Here is a 20,317-nt window from a genome sequence, read left to right on the forward strand (position 1 = left end):
TGCCCCTGTGAAAAATTGCAAATTATTTTTTTCTCAAATCCCCCATAATACTTATATATTTTCAATCTGTTTCTGATTTTTTTTCTCGCACAACTTAGTTTTCATACGCTTTTTTAAGGAAAGCATGAAAACTTTGTACATAGTGACACAAATTTTTTATTAAAACACCAGAACGTCAGCGAAAACAATTCGAAATGAACAGAACTGAACATGATTCTTCGAACTTGATGATTTAGCGAAGTGGCTATCAGCATGTCGTGTACCTCCTAGTTTTGGTATAAGAAGTTCTAATATGTTTCTCTATAAGTGAGCCTGGGTGAAACGTAAATCACCGTTTGCATTATTGCAAAACATAATATTCTTGACGTTTCGCGAATTTTCTGGCAAAAGCTGCAATTCCATGTAATCAGCCAACCCGGAAATTATGAAACGTTTGTATGAATGAATTAATTAACTAACTAAATAGGGTAAGAAATTTCATCCAGACGCCTTCAAGTTAAAATTAAACCCTTGCGAGCTTTTTCAAGCTTCCCTTCGTCCAAAAGCAAACAAACTTTTCACTTCCTAATGCACTCAAATTCGGATACACATAGGTATGTACGATACTACATATACTCGTATGTGAATTCGTTCAAGGAAATGATTGATTTTCTTCTCGGCCGTATAGGATGTTTATCTTCAGCTAACTTCAAAACGTTTGTAGTGATTTAAAAAAAAAACTCTAATATATAGATGAAAACTTTCGTCAGTTTTTAAGATTCAGGCGATGTTTTCACGCAGATATATTCATCCGCTGAAAATGAGGCTACAATAATGTTCTAGAATCAGGATTAGAACTGCTTAAAGTCTGAATGGAGAACCGGAACTTTCCAGAAACTTTTACCGAAAAACACAAAAAGCTGAAACAACATTTTAACTTTAATTAAGCAAAATTTATTAAGCTTTTCCAAGATGTCAAATAACCAGAGAAGGTGTTTCAGACGAGAATTAAGAAATTGTTGAAATATTGTAAAATATGGATCTGACATTGTTTTAAACAAACGGCTTTAGGCGGTCAGCCTAAAGCACGGTCAGTGAGGTGCACCAGCCTTCGAACTTCCCAATTTCACACAGTAGGTTCCAGATTCACGGAACAAAAAAATGTTTATACCCAATTCGAATTTCGAACTACAAATTCAGATTCCGGATTGACGATTCAAAGGCCCTTGAATACCATATTACGTGAAAACATTACGATTTTATTATTCTTAGCCACTGGAATGGATCCACTATTAAAAATTTTGGAATTCTCACCTTGGATCGGTGACGCAAAAAACTTCAGCCTACTAATTTCTACCAAAATCCAAATATTTTCAAATTTTTATTCTACCATATTAGATTGGCCATTTTGGATTTTGCAAATCTGACCTCAGATCGGTCATCAGCGACCCTAAATCTTGACGGTACCAATTTTCATTCGAATCCGTTCATCCAATCTCATAATATCATAATTATTATTGTTATTGTTGTTGTCATTGTTCTTTTATTTATATATTAATGTGTCAATTTTTAGCCAAAATCTAATCAGTTCTAAGTTTGGGAAAGTCGCGTTGATTGAGATAAAAATCATTGAAATCCCGTAACTCGTTTTCGCGATATCGTCGGAAAAATAAATTGATCACATTCATTCACACACATCCGAAAATGGTCGAAAGTGATTTGCTAGATTTCAAAAAGTTGAGTTTTCATTTTCGGGGTGATTACAATAACTCCATTTTTTCTCTGAAAACAGAGAAACGACAGATTAAAAATCTCCAAAGTTGACAAATTAAGAAATTTGTCCGGATCAGTACCGACGACGAATTATTCACAAGCCCATAATTTTTCTTGATTGCAACCCGTCAAAATCTGTTTTTGCACTTTCAGCTAACCTTTGATAAACATTTTTCAGAATATATACATAATTTTGATTGGATGTAAAAGAAATTATAAATTCTTACGAAAAATAAACTGAATCATCAGATAACAAAAAAACTTATTTTATTCTAATATTCGTGAATCTCGATTCATGTTTTGCGAATTAAAGAAATGTATAGATAATAATTTATGTGAACAATATAACGAACGTTAAATCATAATTTTGATGTAATTATTTGATGAACGCTTTACAGGTGAATAAGATCCAAAAAAATTTTAATAATTCATTAATTTTAATCATCAACAAGGGGATTAAAATTTCTTCAAATAAAAAGATTGTAAAAATAATATACAAATGAATGATCGAATGTTGGCTATATAAAACAGTGAATTTTAATACAGTCAAGCTGGTGATGAAGAAAGTAAACGGATGCAATAAAAAAAAAAGTTGAACTGTCATTGTTACGAATTTTAATGCGCATGATAAATGAAAATAAAGAAAACAAGCAAGTGGCTAAAGAAATCAAAAAACGCTGAATTTTTTTTTTTCTTTTTTTTTTTAATAAATTCAATTTTTCCAAAGTTCATTCGCTTAAGTGGCATCGACGTCACTAAGCGATCCTCCTTCACCTCTTTTCACTCTCGATAACACCTCTCTTGCCAAGAGTCGCTATCTCGACACTTGGCAGCCGCCCCCCTCCGCATATACGAGACAATCGAGAGATAGGATTGGCTTTGCCACAACGGCTTCATTCTCAAGAGGTGTTTAGTTTATCAACAGGGATCTGCCGCGCAAAGGCGTTGCACAAAGTGAATTGACGATAAAAGCACAACGGCTGGTATATCGGAGAATTTATACCTATATACAGGTAAAGTTGAAAGTGAAGTCGGGGAGAAACGTTATCCGTTCATTCGGGAAGCGGTGTACATATATTTCTGCATGAGTCTAATCACTCGAGGGACGTGTTCTGATGTATGGGGCATTCCGTGCCAACTCGACCAAAATTTTACCACAGCATTTATTAAATTCTGTCTACTCTGTGGCTGATTGTTTAGTTTAACAGATTATTTTTACAACCTTACTGAAACGTTATTTTTGTCGTATTAGCATCGTTAAATATTCAATTTTACGACACTCCACAGATATTGATTGTGATCATCAAATGGCGATATTCAATGAACTGCTAGAAAAAAAAGAAAATATTTCGATTCAGCGACTTTGTAGAGAATGGTCTGAACAAAATAAACTGTCGTAAAGTGAAATCGAATCAATCTTTTGATTTTTAACAATTGTAAAGTGATTTGAATTCAAGCAGCGCAGTCTAGACTTTTTTTTATAATTCTAGTATTTTCTATTTTTTTTTACTCAACGTACTATCAAAGTATCGATATTTCGTCAATGAACCTCCTCAACTAGTTTCAACAATAAGTAGTTACCGTTGAATTTTGATCGATTTTTCAAAACAATACTCAAAATTTCGTATAGCAATCGAAATGGCAAATAAAGTCTTTTCAGTTATTCTGCAGAGGCAACAATTCTCTGGGAATGAAAACTGCAGTGAAATATCCACGAAGCACTGATTCGTATCGCTTTAATCCGCATCTGCAGCATCCCGGCTTATCTTTGTTTATGGCTTTGTATTAATGTAACACTGGCATTTCAAAGATCTTCGTTTTTTATACTTTTCTTTTACTTCCTAATTTTCGGAAATTGATACCGATATTCAGAATGGTTTTGGAAATCATTCGGAGAGGATTTGGAGCAGTAACTTAAGCTTTCGGTTTGATTACGTTACTTAAAATTATCTGCTGGAAATGACAAATATGGGTAAAGTTGGTAGATTAATGTTTGGTCGTTTTGGTTTAGTATGAAATAATCTACCTAGAATTTTGAGATATCCACAATTTTAAGAATCAAAATTCAATCCGTACAAAATATTATACTTATTTTTCTTTAAGTTTTGTCATTCGATCTGTCATTCGACTCGTTGTGTCTCACGAGTAAAGTAATTACCAAAATAATTTTAAAACCAAGTTATCGCTTCAAAGTAAAATGGTAATTCGCAATTCTGTTATTTTATTTTCACAAAACAGACGGTGAATTGTCCAATTTTTGGTAAATTCTGTTAAATTATGCCTCGTCCTGCAAAAATAGAGATTACAACTGTCCTCATTCAGCCCCAACTCATTGGTTCAAAATTCAAAACACCGTTACACTAAAATACATGGTAGAAAATATTTATATTTAAATTCTCGGAAAAACGAGGGTTGAACAAAAGTTTTGCACGTTTTTGAGGGTCTGTATTCAGCTTCGCTTCTTACAAAGTGACCGAGTAAATGAGTAAATTAAGCAAATTACACGGCTGGTGAGGAGGCTATAGGTATACGCATGTACATATATGATCGGCAACGAAAGATTAACCGCTAATCGTAAGCTTGCGGCAACTAATCAGACCTGAGGACACGCGCACTCGAGATAATTACGGCCTGTTTGCCTCGCGAGTAAAGTGGCGGCTGGTAAAATCTGTCCGTAAATGAATTGGGGTGTACATAGGTGGGTACGTACATATGTATTGGGTGTTTCGTTTGAAAGCAACATATTTTTCTATGCCGTCTCACCTGAAAGACACCTGAATCCAATTTTAAAGGGTCGCTTCCGGAAGTCGATGCTTCCTTATTTAAATAACACGGGAAATATGTGTTTTTTCTATTGCTACTGTTCATCGTACATATCAATGTACGGACTTGATCTTGGAAGTATTTTATAGTGTCCATTGAGCTGAATCCGTAGTTAAAACAATTGAAAAGTTATAAAACTCCGATCGATATTTCAATTTTATTTAAAAACTCATGCTTAAACGACTTTAGTTACCGAACTATTGACTTTGCAATAAAAATTGAAGTGACACTTTTGTGCAGAATTTAGTTTTGTACAAAATACTTCCAAAATTGAATCCATATTCTTGTATTCGTCTAAGCGTTGATAATTCTGAAACAATTACATCTTCGTTTTGTTATTCAAATTGCTAGACAAATCTGAGGTGTTGAATATTAGATGAAAAAAATCATTCGTGTTGCATTTGTAATTGTATAGAAAATGGTAACTTTTACGATAAATACCGAAGGATCAAAATATTGGATGATCGAAGTTGAGAATGATCTTTTATTATAAATATAATGTGAGTTTCTCAGCGCTATAATTATACATATGGCAAACGAAAATCATGCGTGAAATCAATCAAATGTAATTATATCTACGCCAATTGAAAACGAATGCTTCAATAGAATTTAATCAATAAATTGTTTTTTGAACTTGATAATTGAGTAAATTATTCAACCGTACACCGATGTTTCAAATCAAAATCAATTAAGCTTGACTTAAAAAAATTTTTTAAATTAAAAATCTATGCAAACTCATTCCGCAACATTTGATTATCGAATTAAATATTCCTCTTCCCAAAAAATCTTTTCTCTTTTTGTTTTTCTTCAACAGTGGACTTTACATTTCATTGATTAGCGTCGCATTTGAAATCGGATTGTCGATCAACCAAAAGTTTTCACGACTTTCGAAAGTCATTGCTTGTAAGAGATTTTTCAAAAAAATGTTAAGACATTAATTAAGGTGTTTCTGCGGTCTTGCTACACTCAAAAAAAATGTCGGAAAAAATGAAAAATACGAAGGCTGAACTTGGTCAAAACGACGTGGAAAGACGTGAAGATAATCAAAAAAAAATGGTAATACATACCAGATTTTGCGGTTCAAGCTTCTGGTACAAACCTAATTCTCACACATCGCCCAGAATTACTTATTTCAGTTCTAGTTGAAAATAAAAATAGTTGAAGACTGTATGGAAACCGCAAAAGGATATTCCTCTTGGTATAACATACTCTCCAAACCATTAAACCTGAATAAAATCTAATCACAAGCATCGTCGGTGGTCAATTTTCAGACAATACGACCCTTCGCGTTCTAACTTTTTCCTTCCTTCCTTCCTTCCTTCCTTTACTTGTTATTCCGCTTTGAGGTGAATTTCTTTTGAAATTTGGTCCATAAAGCAACGTCGCCGAGCGAAACGATCGAACAATCGGAGCAGATCCGGTTCGTCTCGAAACGGGGAGAAGGGAAACACTCAACTTGAAACTCTCCGATTCGTCCTCTCCCTCCCTCTGATTCCTTCTCTACACTCTTTTCCTCCCCTCGAACGAGGAACACGGACAACCGAATCAACGCTAATGGGCTATCCTTCTCCTGTTTTCCAACCTCCCGCTTCCTCTTCCGTTTTTCATCCACCCCCAACGACCCACCGGCGCTCGAAGCTCTGACGTCATTCAGGGAACAACCCCCCGCCCACTTCCTCTTTCTGCACCCGCACTACCTGCATCGGGTCAACTGAGGTCGCCATGCACATCCTGCTGTATACCGAGTGGTTCAAAGCCAGCCGCTGCGGAAACTCCACGTCTCGATACCCAAGCGAAATATTCGTGTGCAGAAACCCTCCGGCCTCCGGAAGAGAGCAAAGTCTATTCGTTTGTTAAATCTTTCGGCGCAGAAGTTCCTGCAGATTTCCAGTTTGAAGAAAGTACTCGTTTATTCAGAGTCGTAACCCCATGATTATAAAGTATTTTATACCTGTACTGCGGGTGAATTAAGATCATTACGCTACGGGTGTGAGTATTGTATTAAAAGCTTTTTGGAAACTTTGGCAAAGTATATTACGTGATAGAGTAATCAGGTAAAAGTTCAATATTTTTATAGAATTTTCCGAAATTCACTAAACCGGCAGGCAGCATTGACGTAATTAAATTTTGCTGATACAGATAGTTCTAATTGTTATTCTAGATTTGCTAATTAGTAATTTTCCCTGCACCTAATATGTACTTATACTGCTGTAATAAAATTGAGCGAAATATTTAATCTGAAGAATTGTGTTCTTTTTCTCAGCTTCTGTTCGTTCAAAATTAGAACAATTTATAAGCAAATATTAATGATTATATTTTTTTATGCACAATTTCAGAATAATCTTACAATTTACAAAAAAAAAAAACCTTAAACAATGATTATCACTCCGTCATCAAGGAAAACAATAATTCATCGTAAAATTGTCCAAAAAGCATTCCAATTTCCGTATACATTCGTACAAATTTCGGAATTTTGCGAGAAATTTGACCATGCGAGGATAAATTTTAAAATTAACACAGATTCATTCTTCCATGCAATGATCAGATTGATTATTTCTCTACAAAAATCCATCTAACGGTAAGCTTCTGTACAAAGAATGTCAAAAAGTGTTTCAATTTCGCGAATTTGTTCAGACAGAATGACGAGATTGATTCGGTAAAGTACCCTTCACGACTTTGTACAAACAGTTGTTGCTAATGCATACATCTCGATTTGCAGCGGAATAATTCGCGCGTGCAAATATCCCAAGAATATACCGAGTATTTCATCTCTCTGGCAAGTGCCGGAGTTGGTACGTTATATACATAATATACAATACGCACAACGGCACGTATAAAATACGCAATGTAGTTGAACAAAGAGTGAATTCTGACTCGAAGGAAATTGAGAGAAACAGACAAAGGATGAATAAGGGGAAAATCGCGAAACGCGTTTACAATCCGCGGACGAGTTGTACGTGTGTCGTTTTCTCCGTGTTCTCGAGAATTTCCGCATGCCCCGTGATAGATCAGCTTGAGCAATTTGACACAGCCACCGATATGAAACGAGTTCGCGACGCGCGTCGAGCTTCCGGATTACCCAAGGGGCTTGAAGCCAAGCTTTATGAAATTCCAGGCATTTAACTCGAGGTGACGAATGATGGAGTATTTCGGCGGAATAAGAAATGACCGAATCATTCATTTGCCCGTGACAGAAAAATGGAAAATAACTTTAAAACGATATATTGAGAAAAACTGCAGCCTCGTGATTATCGTTAAGCTCGATTAATTGATCGGGCTGATGATTAAAACAGCTGGATGAATTTTAAGAATTTACATCTCGACGATCGGTTAGTTAATTCTAATGTGGTTAAATCAATCGATAGGAGACAGTGTTATGAAAAATAACGTCGACCATTTTGTTCGGTGGCATGTTTCTCAAATTTCGTTCAACTCATGTATGAGGGATTCTCCGTCAACTCGGCCACTTTTTTTTCGACCATCTCAGATCTGCGATGGTTGAAAAAAAAGTGGCCGAGTTGACGGAGAATCCCTCTTATGTGCTTCGAGCACGGAGAAAGTATTGTTCGATAGTTTATCTTCTTCATTGTGATCCCACTTAATTGTATGCAACTATCAAATTTTTTTCAATCGAATAAAAAGTCATAAATTTCTTACAATAAATCAAATTTCAATTTCAGTCATCATTCTGTTAAAAAAAAGAAAACCCGCATCATGACAAAGAGGATAAACTGTTCAAGAAACCTGTTTTAAAGTGTGAAGTAAATGGGCGAGAGCAGTTTTTTCAACATGGTTGACATGATTGTCAATAACAATGCTTCTGTTTGATTCGTTCCAATAAAAATATATGTAAATAAAACTCGATATATTTACTTTTGAATATAACAAACCCCAATTGAATTGAATAATAATTGAGCCAAAGCCTGTTTTTCTTTTTTGTTTCTCAATGAAATCAAATAGTCCACGAAAAAGTAATCAAGTCACTTTTTCTCTTTTTCCAATTGCCAAAAAATTGTAGCCAATACGACGGGTTGGTAACAACAGACTTACTACGTCACCCATTCCGAGATATAACCGTGATATATAACTCAACAAAAAAGTTAAATTACGCCAAAATTATTCCAAGTTATTCAAGCAAGTGAACTTATAAAAGTGCAAAATAAGAATTTAGGGTGGTGTTCAATTATATCCCCTTAATCAAAAAGAATTTTTCACCGATTTGCAAATTGCGGATTCCTTCGTAGATTAGAGGCATAATAATAATAATCAGAATAATAATAGTGTTGATAACGACGAGAGGAAAACAACGAGAAATTTAATACAAGAATGCAGCTGCGGCGCAGTAGTGACGCCGCGTATGAGTCAGACAGACGGAACCGTGCCGTGTGTGGCTTAAGAGGTTGTTCCCTGTCACAGGTCAGCCAGAAAAGAGTCGGCAGACGGTGCGCAGTAGTTACGGTAGCCGTGAGGTCAGACGAGGCCAAGAGGATGAGCCGGCGAGAGAATTTCACTGCTCGCAATCAGACAAAAGGAATCGGTTGATTTAATCGCTTCTTTTTTCTGCCGTTTTTCGTATCTACGAAATATATGTGATTGCTTTGCATACCGAGAGTCACATTGTAAGGATTTATTGGGTGTACCATCCGGTCGAAAGATTGTCTAAACGAAAGAATTTAGCGGCTAAGCATGAACAAGTGCAAGTAGTGAGATTAATCAAATTGAATTAGGACGATTAATCGTTCGATCGGCACGGTTTAGCTAATTCTCTACTACTTGATCAATCAAGTAATCAAGCCTTTCAATTGTTTTTCGATTAATCGTTTCTCGGTAAGTCGCTCAATTGGGACGCTCAATTACTGATTTGTCGATTAATCGATTGATCGTAGAGCCCTTATTTATTGGAAAAAACATTGGCTTGCGGTTGTAAACAATTGTTTGAATGTCGTACTTTTCTGCCGTTCCTCGTTATTAAAAAAGCATACCGTATATTGAATTGCAACAAATTGTAGCTTGTTTCATTTGTAAATAGATTATCGACAGATCGACTAAATTTAAATTTTCATTTCGCCCTTCAGTTCACTGAAGACACGACTTGTGTAACATTAATACAGATCGCAAGTGATGAATTAATCCTTTTATTTAAAATATATTCACTCAATTCAAAATTCACGTCAAGCGATTCATGTATAATTATGTAAGAACAAAACAAGCTAATATTTATTAAGATCGTATCAATTTTTCGCATCACGAACTAACAACAAATGCACGATAATGCAATACGTCTCAGGTTATCAATCGCTAAACTATTTTTGTAAAAATTTACGGTTTTTAACTTTCTTACAACATACCGAGATTTATAACGAAATTCATAACTTAATTCAGTAGGATATTGATTTTGAGTCTTTGGTTTTTATTTTTTTCGCTTTGACACTTTTTCAATAAGATTGTAGGTGTTTAAATGATGTACAAAGTAATCTTTGAATTTATGATAATTTTACAACGAAATATCTACACATAGAACCGTATATTGTGAATTATTTTATTATGGACCCCGCAATGTATTGTAAGAAATTCGTTTTCGCATCGAAATTATATAGCACGTGAGCTGCTACGTCTTTAGACCGGATACATCGAATTTATTATCTATGAGTAGGAATCGACCGATCTAAATAACAGAGGGTTTACTATGTAGTATAATACTGTATGTACGTATAAATGGCGATGGAATAATTTAGTGGAAGCCGTTGCTATATCTCTGGGGTTGAATCAATTTTACTGCAAGACGAATAGAATTGCGGTTTTATTTTATACAACGCGGTTCAGGAAATTTTCGGTTTACAGACAGAAGCCAAATTGAAGAAATACAATATGCAGGTACGTAGCACCAAAAATTAGAATTTGTCTTATAAGCAAAATTGTTTCAGCCGTTAGAAATATTAAAAATAGTAAATCGATTTTGATTATTAATAAGGATATATCGGAAAAAGATAGAAGAGCAGTTAGATTGAATCATTCAGTAAAAATTCGTGAAAGAATTTGAAGAAATGCGAAAAAAAAATTTCCATTTGTTGCAGAATAAAAAGTTAAAAGCTCTGAAATTTTAAAGACACAGTCCTTTGATTCAAGATGATTTACATTAACGTGCTCTTTTGTTAAGGCCAAATTCGTACATTTGAATGAGGGAGATTCTTTGAAGCTGTGAAACTAAAATTCTTGACTCTTGTGTAACGTGTAAAACACGGTTTGTTGAAAGAAAAGAAACCCAGACTTTAAAACGTTAAGATGCAGTGAAAACTCAATTTTCCGCTTTCGAGGTGATTATAATAACATTCCTAAGTTTTAAATCTGGAAAACAGTTCAAGTGATCGTAAAGGAAAATCTAGTTTCCACGTTGCAGACGGAATTTCCTTCAACTGTTAAAAAGTATTTCAACCTTAGCCTGCAGTAGTTACGTGCATGTATTGTAAATTCGAAATTTTCAGCGGACTTTTTAGAGTTGAAAACATTCTTCACGTTCCTGTCAATATAAAAACTTCCATTTTCTGCGAGTGAAGAAAATCTCGTGATTGTAGTTGAACAGATTACATTTTGTACAAAGTATCGCTCACGGGTAGTGAATAGCGTTAAACGAGCGTCGCATTCAGAGTCCGCGCTTTTCAAGTGGGATTATTCCGTCTTTCACGTATTTCTACAAGATCATACAACTTTCCTTCTTCAACAAGTCCTGTGTAAGGTATTCGCTATGTACTACCTACTATCTGCTCCAGTCTGCACGATATTTTACATACCCACGTACAACTTGGCAACAGTTTGACCACGTTGAAATCGTTACAATATAGAAATCGCGGGAGTTATTATATCTCTTAAACGATTTATTACACAAGATGAATTGCCAAGACTAAACGATCCGTCGTCTGCTACAATTTAATGCGCATGCTCCACAATTCGAGAGCAGTTGCTTGCCAGGGTGACCAACCGTCACGAACGTAACCTCAAAAATTTTGAAAGTTGTTGTTTGCACTTGTGTTCAACACCGACGGCTGTCGAAATTTTCGAGGTTACTTACATTGCAGCGAATTGTCGCCATGTCGTCTCAATTTGGAACGGTTGGTCGCCCCGGCGAACAACTGCTCGCGAATTGTAGTGCATGCGCATTAAATTTTAGCAGACGACGAACCATTCAGCCGTTAAAAATTCACCCCGTAGACGTAGAACGCAGGCGATTCCTGAGGCACAATTTAAAGGTGTAGATACAGGATAAAGGTTGACCGAGGTATAAATGGAATCAAAGAAACCGAACCGATCGACAAAAGTTATAAAACTTGCAAAAGTTCAAGGCAATCGATCGTTTTTCGTTCTTTCCTAAAATGGTTTCGCAATCTGTTAAATTTTCCAAATTCGCAATGAAATTCGGGAAGGCAATTTGACAATTTCTTTAAAAGCAACCCAAGCGTAGAAAAATTTGCTTCAACTCCTCAACATAAATTAATTCGAGATCTTAATTACGTGTAGCGGTCGTTACATTTCCGGTACTCCAAGATAAAAGAGTTCAGCGAAGCGTCGCCACGGCCGTTCGCAATTATCTATCGAAGAATGAACGGTGGACGGTATATATAATATAACTGAAGTTTCTGCTAGTGGAAGCTTAAAAGGTTAGCATATTTAATAAGGTCTCCCGGTGTTTTTAGCCAGCCGAAAGGCTCACTTGATCGATATTATACGCGCAGCCTTTCATTCCTTGCTATCCACCCGTTTAACGTGTATGAAAATTGCTACAATACGTGCTGTACCTCCCGCCTTCGTTCTGCAGATCGATTCGTCAATTGGCGATGACCTAAAGTTGCCTATAAGGCCGAAGGCTTGCAAGGGTTCGGGTTATTCGCATTATCTGTCATCGAGAAGAAACAGCGAAACTCGGCACATTGAGCATCCAGCCACGCATGCGCGAACCTTGTCCGATCTTCGCGCAGGCTGGCCACCTCAAGATTCAGCTGTCAAACACGACTTATGGAGGTTATGCAGCCGATTCGAATTCTTTTTAGATTAAACACATCTCACTTGCTATACTTTTGTTAATGCCCGACTTATGATTGATGGCTGCTACGGTCATCGTAACAATCCAATTTCCATTCGCCACTTGACTCAAGAGATCAATTTGATATCTCATTGTTTGTTTTGAATAAGTTGGCTTCCGTGCTTTGCAGGCGAAAATATTACCGGGGTACGATATCGTTGACCAATGAAGTTCGATTATTTTGCACATGAGCAGTCGGTCGCTTACGATTAGCTCGCAAAGCTCTGCCGTTTTCTCTTCGTATCTGTTACATCTTAATTTTGACAGTCAATATTTGAATTTCAGCATTATGTTATGACAATTTCAGCAAATGAATAAATATTCTACAATAATATCAATTACTTCAAATCTCCGTCGTTGGTGGAAATCATAATTTTTAATGCCTTTGAGCTAAAAAATGAAGATCACTGCGGGTGTATTAGCCATGAACTTGGTTAGAGGAAGCAATTTTTAACCCCCGTTACACGGATAGAACTAAAACAGCAATATGTATATTGAAGGAAGTCCTGAAGTGCACCCGTCAAGGACATTGCTGTGGTTATATTGATATCCATACACGTATACATAGAATTTATACTGCAGGGTCTCGAGTAGGCATGGTGACGCCGTCACGCAATTCCCAAGAATCTCAATCGATTCCTTGTGAAATATATCTGTGTTCCCCCTCGCTGCTACGTATTTGCGACTCAACGCTACTACACGTAGACAAGCCTATTCTGTTTCCTTTTTGTGTTTTCGTTCCGTTCCGTTTTCCTTTTTTCTCTTCTCTTATTCAAATGGGTTTCAAGCCATCGACTCAGATAGACAAGCGTTCCTACAACACACCGTTTCTTCCTCATCACATCGGTAGCAAAGTTTTTCTTCCTGGGAATTTCATATTCATAGTAGAGTACTTCTTCACTCGTTCTAACCATACTGGTTAACGCTAGACTACCGAGGTAAAATGTAACATGAAGCAGAAATTTTAAAACGAAATTGTGAATCCAGTCTAACAAAACCAAAATAAAAGTTATTATGTCATGGCGGGGAAAAAATGTAACATGAGGTAGGATTTTTTAAATGAAATTGTAAAACCGGTCACTTTGAATTTTCTGTAGTTCTAGTGTTAAAACGAAACCTTTACTCCACTCTGAAGCGCAGCCGAGCTTCACGAACCTTTACTCGTTTAAACGTCGAACGAAAAGTGATGTTTACAACTTATTATGTTATATTCGGATAATACACGTAGGAAACCGTCAAGTTTATGAAAAATATGAAAAAGCACAAAAACGTTTACTTCAACTCAATAACGTCTTACGAATTTTTCTAGACTTTTGTTTCGACAGATTCTTACCGTTGTTGTAATACCACCCATGCAGCTTCGTACTTGGGATTATAACGAGCTATTGTGCCGCTCATTTTTGAATGGGAAACTGTATGTGGAAAGGAAATACTGTACGAATCAAAATTTGCCTATTCGGTTTAGTTCCAACATTTTTAAAGATTCTTGAGTAATTTGGAATTATCGATATTTTACTGAAATCATTGAGCTTGACTTTTGATAGTCTTGAATAATTAGTAGTAAATTCGACGTTCCTTTGTATGCGAATTGATTTTCTATAAGATGTCATTTTCTACTAACTGAATTACAGACAAAATATTGTAAGATGAGTCTGTGGCTTTGAGACTTTTGACCGGAGAAATCGGGTTATCAGGTACTCGTTTGTCAGTTCGTTCAACTCGCAGAATGTATTTTATATATGTGTGTATAATATACATAACCATGTGTCTATTTACCCAGGCATTACAAGCAATATTCGTTTTGGCAAGCGTGGATCATTCGAATTGGGCACCATATAATAGGTTTATAATGGCCCGATCCACTTAAAGTAAGCCAATTTAAGGTAAATCCTCAAGAAATGCTAAAAAACACATTTTTTGACTTTCTCAGCCCTGTTAATGAAAACGGGATAGAATCCACTTTTTTTTTTTATCACATGTGAAAATGTTAATGATAATTTGTCGCTTTCGAGTCAAAGTAAATGCGCGAATTTCGAAATACATCAACGGGAAAAAAAAAATCTTTTACTATCCAAGTATTCTGAATATTCATTAAATGTGTGGATCAATCTTGAAATATCATGACAAGTAAATAAAAATTCTTGAAAAAAAAAAAAAAAAACTGTTAGAAAAAGTTTCCTAATTTATAATTTATAATTATTCATCTATGTAATATACCGATTATATTACTTACTTTCTGTAATTTTTATTTCGAAGCGAAATTGAAGATTTGAGCGAGACGTGAAAAAAGAAACCTTTTCCTTACTTGTACCGTACTTTTGTTTTTTACATTATACCTTCCTTTCCGTATCCCTATTTCGGATAATACTTCAACATTACACTTTCATTATTCAGATTTTATTACAAGTACTATAGCATCACATATTCTGAAAAACGACCGCCGGAGTGCATCTCGAGTGTTATGTATCCTTTGTTTCTTTCCCCTTCTCTGTCGCTTTCTTATGCCTTCAACAGCTTCTTAAGAGTCTTTCAACCGACGAATTTAAAGACGAAGTCAACTTCAGCGCGGCTTATCACGAATAGCCGCGCAATTACAATAACCATTAGTAACAATTTGAGCCACATTGAAGAGCAAAGATGTTTTCCTCAAATTCTCACGGTAGTCGAAATACGTATTGTTCGATTCGCTTGCAAATCTTGGGAACTATTGTTTGCCTGCTTTGCATTTTTAATACAAATAAATAATAAATTTAACAAGATTTGGAAATTTTCATTGAATATCAATAGACAATTTCACAGATTGTCAATTATATATATACAAACGATATAGAGTTCAAGCGTCGATTTGACCAATTTAGTTGCTTGATCGGCTAGGAAGTTTCGGCCAAAATACACGTCCGTGAATCAGCTGATTCTTGGACGGCATTTATAACATATAATACAAGTATTTAAAACGGTGGCTATTGTATACATGCAGCCTTCGAAATTCTCGAACCATTTGCCAGCCGTATTTAACCAACGACGGATGCACACCAGATAGACGTGCGTATAATTTACACTATTTGGCACCCGCGTGGCGGTGCATTCGATAAATTGCGCAACTGTTTTCGCGGTCTTCGGAGAGAGCAAGAAAAAAAAGAAACGAAACGAAGAAAGAAAAAGCATATCAGCTTTACATAAATCGAGATGTCTAGAATTTCAAAGTTGCGTACGATATCCTATGGAATTTTAGCGACTCGCAAACGCACAGGATTTTCCCAAAATTTATGAAAGTTCAACAGAAACTTTTACTCTATTATCTAAACTGATCGGCAGAATTTTGATTTCCGTTTAGTCGTCGCGTATTCGTCAAAGAGGCTAATTCTCTTCGAGCGGCTGAAGGCTTTGCCGTTTTATAGAACAGTGCCAAAAGAAGAGTTTGCATTCGAGTCTCACGCATGTAATTAGCGGTTGTGTTTTGTCCGTCTGGCTATTTACCCACCGCGAGTCAGCCGAGGAGGAGATTGCGAAAGGTGCAAAGTGTCGAGGGTGACTGTTAATGACCTGTGTTGTGTACTTGCATATACCTAATTCTAGGAAAGAAACTAACTCGGAACTACGGGCTCTGTCGTTATGCGACAGATAAGAAAGTAAATTTGCGAAATACGGTAGAAAGAGCAGAGAGAATGAAGAAAAATCAGCGAAAATTACACACATTTGCAGCTTACAAAATATGTTATTATTTACATTGCACGAGTACGATCCATTCCCTGCAATTTCATGCTGAGTATGGATTTTGGTGTCAATTACCTCATGAGTATGATTATCATGTTTCTATTTCAAATAATAACTTTTGTGAATTGCGAATTCGGTAATAAAAAATTCAATGAATCTATATTTTGAACGCTCTTCCCTTTAATCCATTTGATTGCAAATTACTCGTCTTTCTGAAGAATATCAAAATTCAAGAACTGACGTACGAAGAAAGAAAAAATTGGGGAGCCATAAGAATCCTCAGTCCATTTATTTCCTTAACATCGGAAAGTTTTGCTCATTATTTGTGGGCAGGAGGTGAAGAAACAAAAGAACAATTCAAAGATGAGCGTGTAAAAACAGTGAAACAAGAAGGAAGCAAGACTGCAGCAGAAACTGGCAAAATATTGACAACGCCTGGTTCGCATGGCGTCCCATATAATAATAGTGTAGCTCTACTCGATAAGAGAGATCAGATGTTCGAGTTACGATTTACGATGTATTTACTATAACCATTATCGTATAATGCGTATAACGCGAGAATATTGACCGGATAATCTCGATACATTTTGCTTTATCTTTGACGGTTATTTTTTCCCGACGTAAAAACCACATATATCAGATATATAGAACACAGTGAGACTATGTTATGTTATTAATCAACCCTATGGTGTGCGAAATTGGTTATGGTAGAGTTTATGTAGCAAAGCGTTATTGTATACAGACGCACAGTAAATCATAGCAAACTGTTACAAAGTCGTTCGAACGATCAATTACTAAACAATTCAGTCACTTACGTATAATAAGTCCACTCAAACGTCAATTAATTCTCAATTTTAAGAAAAAAAATTGTCCCTCGTCAAGAATTATAAATCAACCAAAAGAATCGAGTTAAATTAGTTTTCAGCAGGTATAATATATATTAAAAAATAAAATATATATTACAAAATAAAGTAAAAAAATTTCCAAGTAATATTGTACAACGTTGACAGATTACCAAATTTAAATAAAAAGTCAGAATACTTTTCCTACTAAAGTGACCAGCGAATGAATATATGAAACAACTTGTGAATAGTTATCAGTTGAAATGATTGAAATTGAAATTGATAATAACAGAAAGCGAGCGGAAACAAATCTAAAGTGATAATGACAATGTGACACCGTCAATACCTTTGCCTTTATTTCATACTTGGATTCTACGCAGTAGACGTAATTTGCCAAGCGTGAACTATTCGCGACGTAATTAGACATGTGGGTAGAATGGGAGGAAGGAACGAAAGGGAGTCAATTTATACAACGGTAGATTGAAAAGCACAGTTTCTATCATTTTCGATTTCTAACATCGGCGAACTTGGAAAAAAATGGATTCGCAATGACCAGTGAATGAGGAAAAAGTTCGTATCAACGAAACAAGAGCGAAGTGGTAAGATTTCAAAGATATATGTAAGTATTTTTAGACTAATTACTAGGTGAATAGTTGATCGGTCAATAATCGATAAAAGAAATCGTTGATAAGAGCGTCCAAGTACATAACGAGATTGTCCATCGCCGAACGTTTGAAATTGCAACTAAATCAATGAAGAACATAAAACTAAATTTGATATGTTTAATTTGGTGCAGTGTTGCAAAATAAAAATGGCGAGATGAAGTTAAATTTACGAATTCAGGATTTCAGCTTCAACATTTCTCCGTAAAATCTTTCGTTGTAGAACGTTAGAAACTTGAAGCTTCGAGGTGGCGCCAGAATTACATAGATGTCAAAATAACAAGATGATAAAAAGAAAAAAACTTACGTTTTAGCGATGTGGGCGACTGTCGACTATGGCACAAATTGGCACTATATACATACCTACATATAAATTTACAGTAAATTTAACACACCGTGTCGTTGTGCAACCCGTAATTATGCGAGTAATATTAGTTGTATTGATATTGATGTATGGTAACTAGGATGAGTAGTGTTGTGGAAAAGCGGATAAGCAAACAACGGATCGCCCCGAATTGGTTGGTGCAGGTTTATTCTTATCGGAGAAATTCAAGAACGACGCGATATCACTCGCGGTGCGCACCGCACTGAGGGTGGATCGAGGACGCCTAGGGGCGTCGCGACGCCAGCGTCCCGCCGCGGCGTAAATTCGCACTAGAATTGCCGTACGCTAAGAAAAATATCATTTGGTATAGTAACTAGAAAAATTCAGTAAAACAGGTATCGATGAAAAAACGGTTTGAATATTGTTGGAATTACGAAAAACGAGGTACGCGTAACCATTTTGCGATATCGTCGATCCGTTTTTGGTAATTGCAATGCAAAATCAGTTTCTTCGGTTTATTCCACCTTTTTAGTTAAAAACGCTTTAACGTCAATTTATTCTTGCAAAAGCATTAAAGCGTCGCAACAGTTACAAGAAAATATAGTAACAGTGATAGTAATGAGAAAAAATAGTAACGGATACCAGACTTTCTGGTAACAGCTACGAAACTAATTTACGTTTTGTACCTTGAACTATATTTTTCGATTTTGGTAAAAAATAAAAATAGTCAAGGTCTGAGCGCTGACCGGAACTAAAAATTTCTCTCAGTGTAACGTTTCAATTTCAAAAAAAAAATCTCAACAATTGGAGAAACTTTTATGTGTGACTATTTCCAATTTTCACCGTAATCGGAAGTATGTGGTTATTGATGCAAAATAAAAAAATAGTTTTGTAACTGTAATTGAAAAACGATTTATGCATTACTATCATTTTTCATCATAGTCACTCGCAATGTATTTCTTTGTAACTGAGGCGATAATTTGATTTTGGTATACGAATATAACTTATTCGACTGAAAAAGTGTAGCAATCCGAATAAACAGTTTTTAATATGGCAATAATGAGAAAATCTATAAGTATCGAAAACTATTATAATTACCGTAAATAGCTTAACTTGTATCACATTTTCTCATGATCTCAACAATATTTAAACGATTATTATAACGATATGTATCTATTTTATTAGAATGTTCTAGTGACAGTGATAAATAACAGAAGAAAATCAATCCATACAGTTACGAAACGAGCGAGTTATTACTCTTTATTTAACAACTTTTCACTGTTTTGTATACCTACAACAAACAAGAATACAAAGTAGACAATAAACTCTTCAAACCACTGATGCTCGTCATGAGTTTTGAGGTTATGGCAGCAACAATCAGGGAGAAAATTGGATACTTGCAGCAACAAAAAAAAGTAAAGTGTTTATACAGCTGTTTTCTATTCATTCGAACTCGCATGTTGATAAAAAAAAAAAAAAAAATTAACTAAATACGGAAATACTGACCGTATAATAAAAAAATTCGAAAATTTTGTAAATACTTCATAAATGATTTTTGAGATTGTACCTACTCCTGGATTTTTCATGATCTTAATTCGGTGGCTGCACGCTGAAACGATCGTTCCTGAGTAGTTTTTTGTTTACATTTTCTGTACTGTGAGTGAAAAAAATCGATTATAAGCCAGCTTTTTCATTGGTAGGCGTAATATGGACTGCCCGACTTGAATTATATCCAGTTCATAAATTTCTGCAGATCGTAATTCTCATTAAACTTGTATGTGAGAACTGTTTAACTAATAACTTTTCTTCCGTGTATTTCACAGACCTTTCGGAAGAATCTGCGGAAACTGCGATTGAAAAGTTTGTAACGTTAATTTGAAGACTTTAAGAAGTTAAATATATGCATTTACTTCGAAACTGTTATGATTACCAAACTACAGGTTTTTATCCCTACAAAATTAGTTAAATCAAGTTCACCATGAATAAAAAATGTACGTGGTAACGACTATTCAAGAAAAATTAATATCTATGATTGATTACTTGAAACAAAATAGCAGTTAAAATTGAAAGGGAGCTGAAACGCGTATTTTTTTTTTTTTTTTTTTTAAGACTGACTCATTTCGAA

At 35.4% G+C, this 20,317-nt stretch overlaps 1 protein-coding gene across 16 annotated transcripts in view; it reads right to left on the bottom strand.

Annotated features, from left to right (window-relative positions):
• The window catches only part of pHCl-1 (pH-sensitive chloride channel 1), a 105,475-nt gene extending 87,036 nt beyond the window's left edge, over nucleotides 1–18,439 (bottom strand). For all 16 annotated transcript variants that reach the window (XM_046620296.2, XM_046620295.2, XM_069135080.1 and 13 more), the window contains exon 1: nucleotides 18,175–18,439. The gene's annotated coding sequence lies outside the window, so the exon portion shown is untranslated. The remainder of the gene's footprint in view (nucleotides 1–18,174) is intronic.
• Between the last annotated feature and the right edge of the window lie 1,878 nt (nucleotides 18,440–20,317).

The sequence above is a fragment of the Neodiprion pinetum genome, chromosome 4 (assembly GCF_021155775.2).
Source record: "Neodiprion pinetum isolate iyNeoPine1 chromosome 4, iyNeoPine1.2, whole genome shotgun sequence".
NCBI lineage: Eukaryota > Metazoa > Arthropoda > Insecta > Hymenoptera > Diprionidae > Neodiprion > Neodiprion pinetum.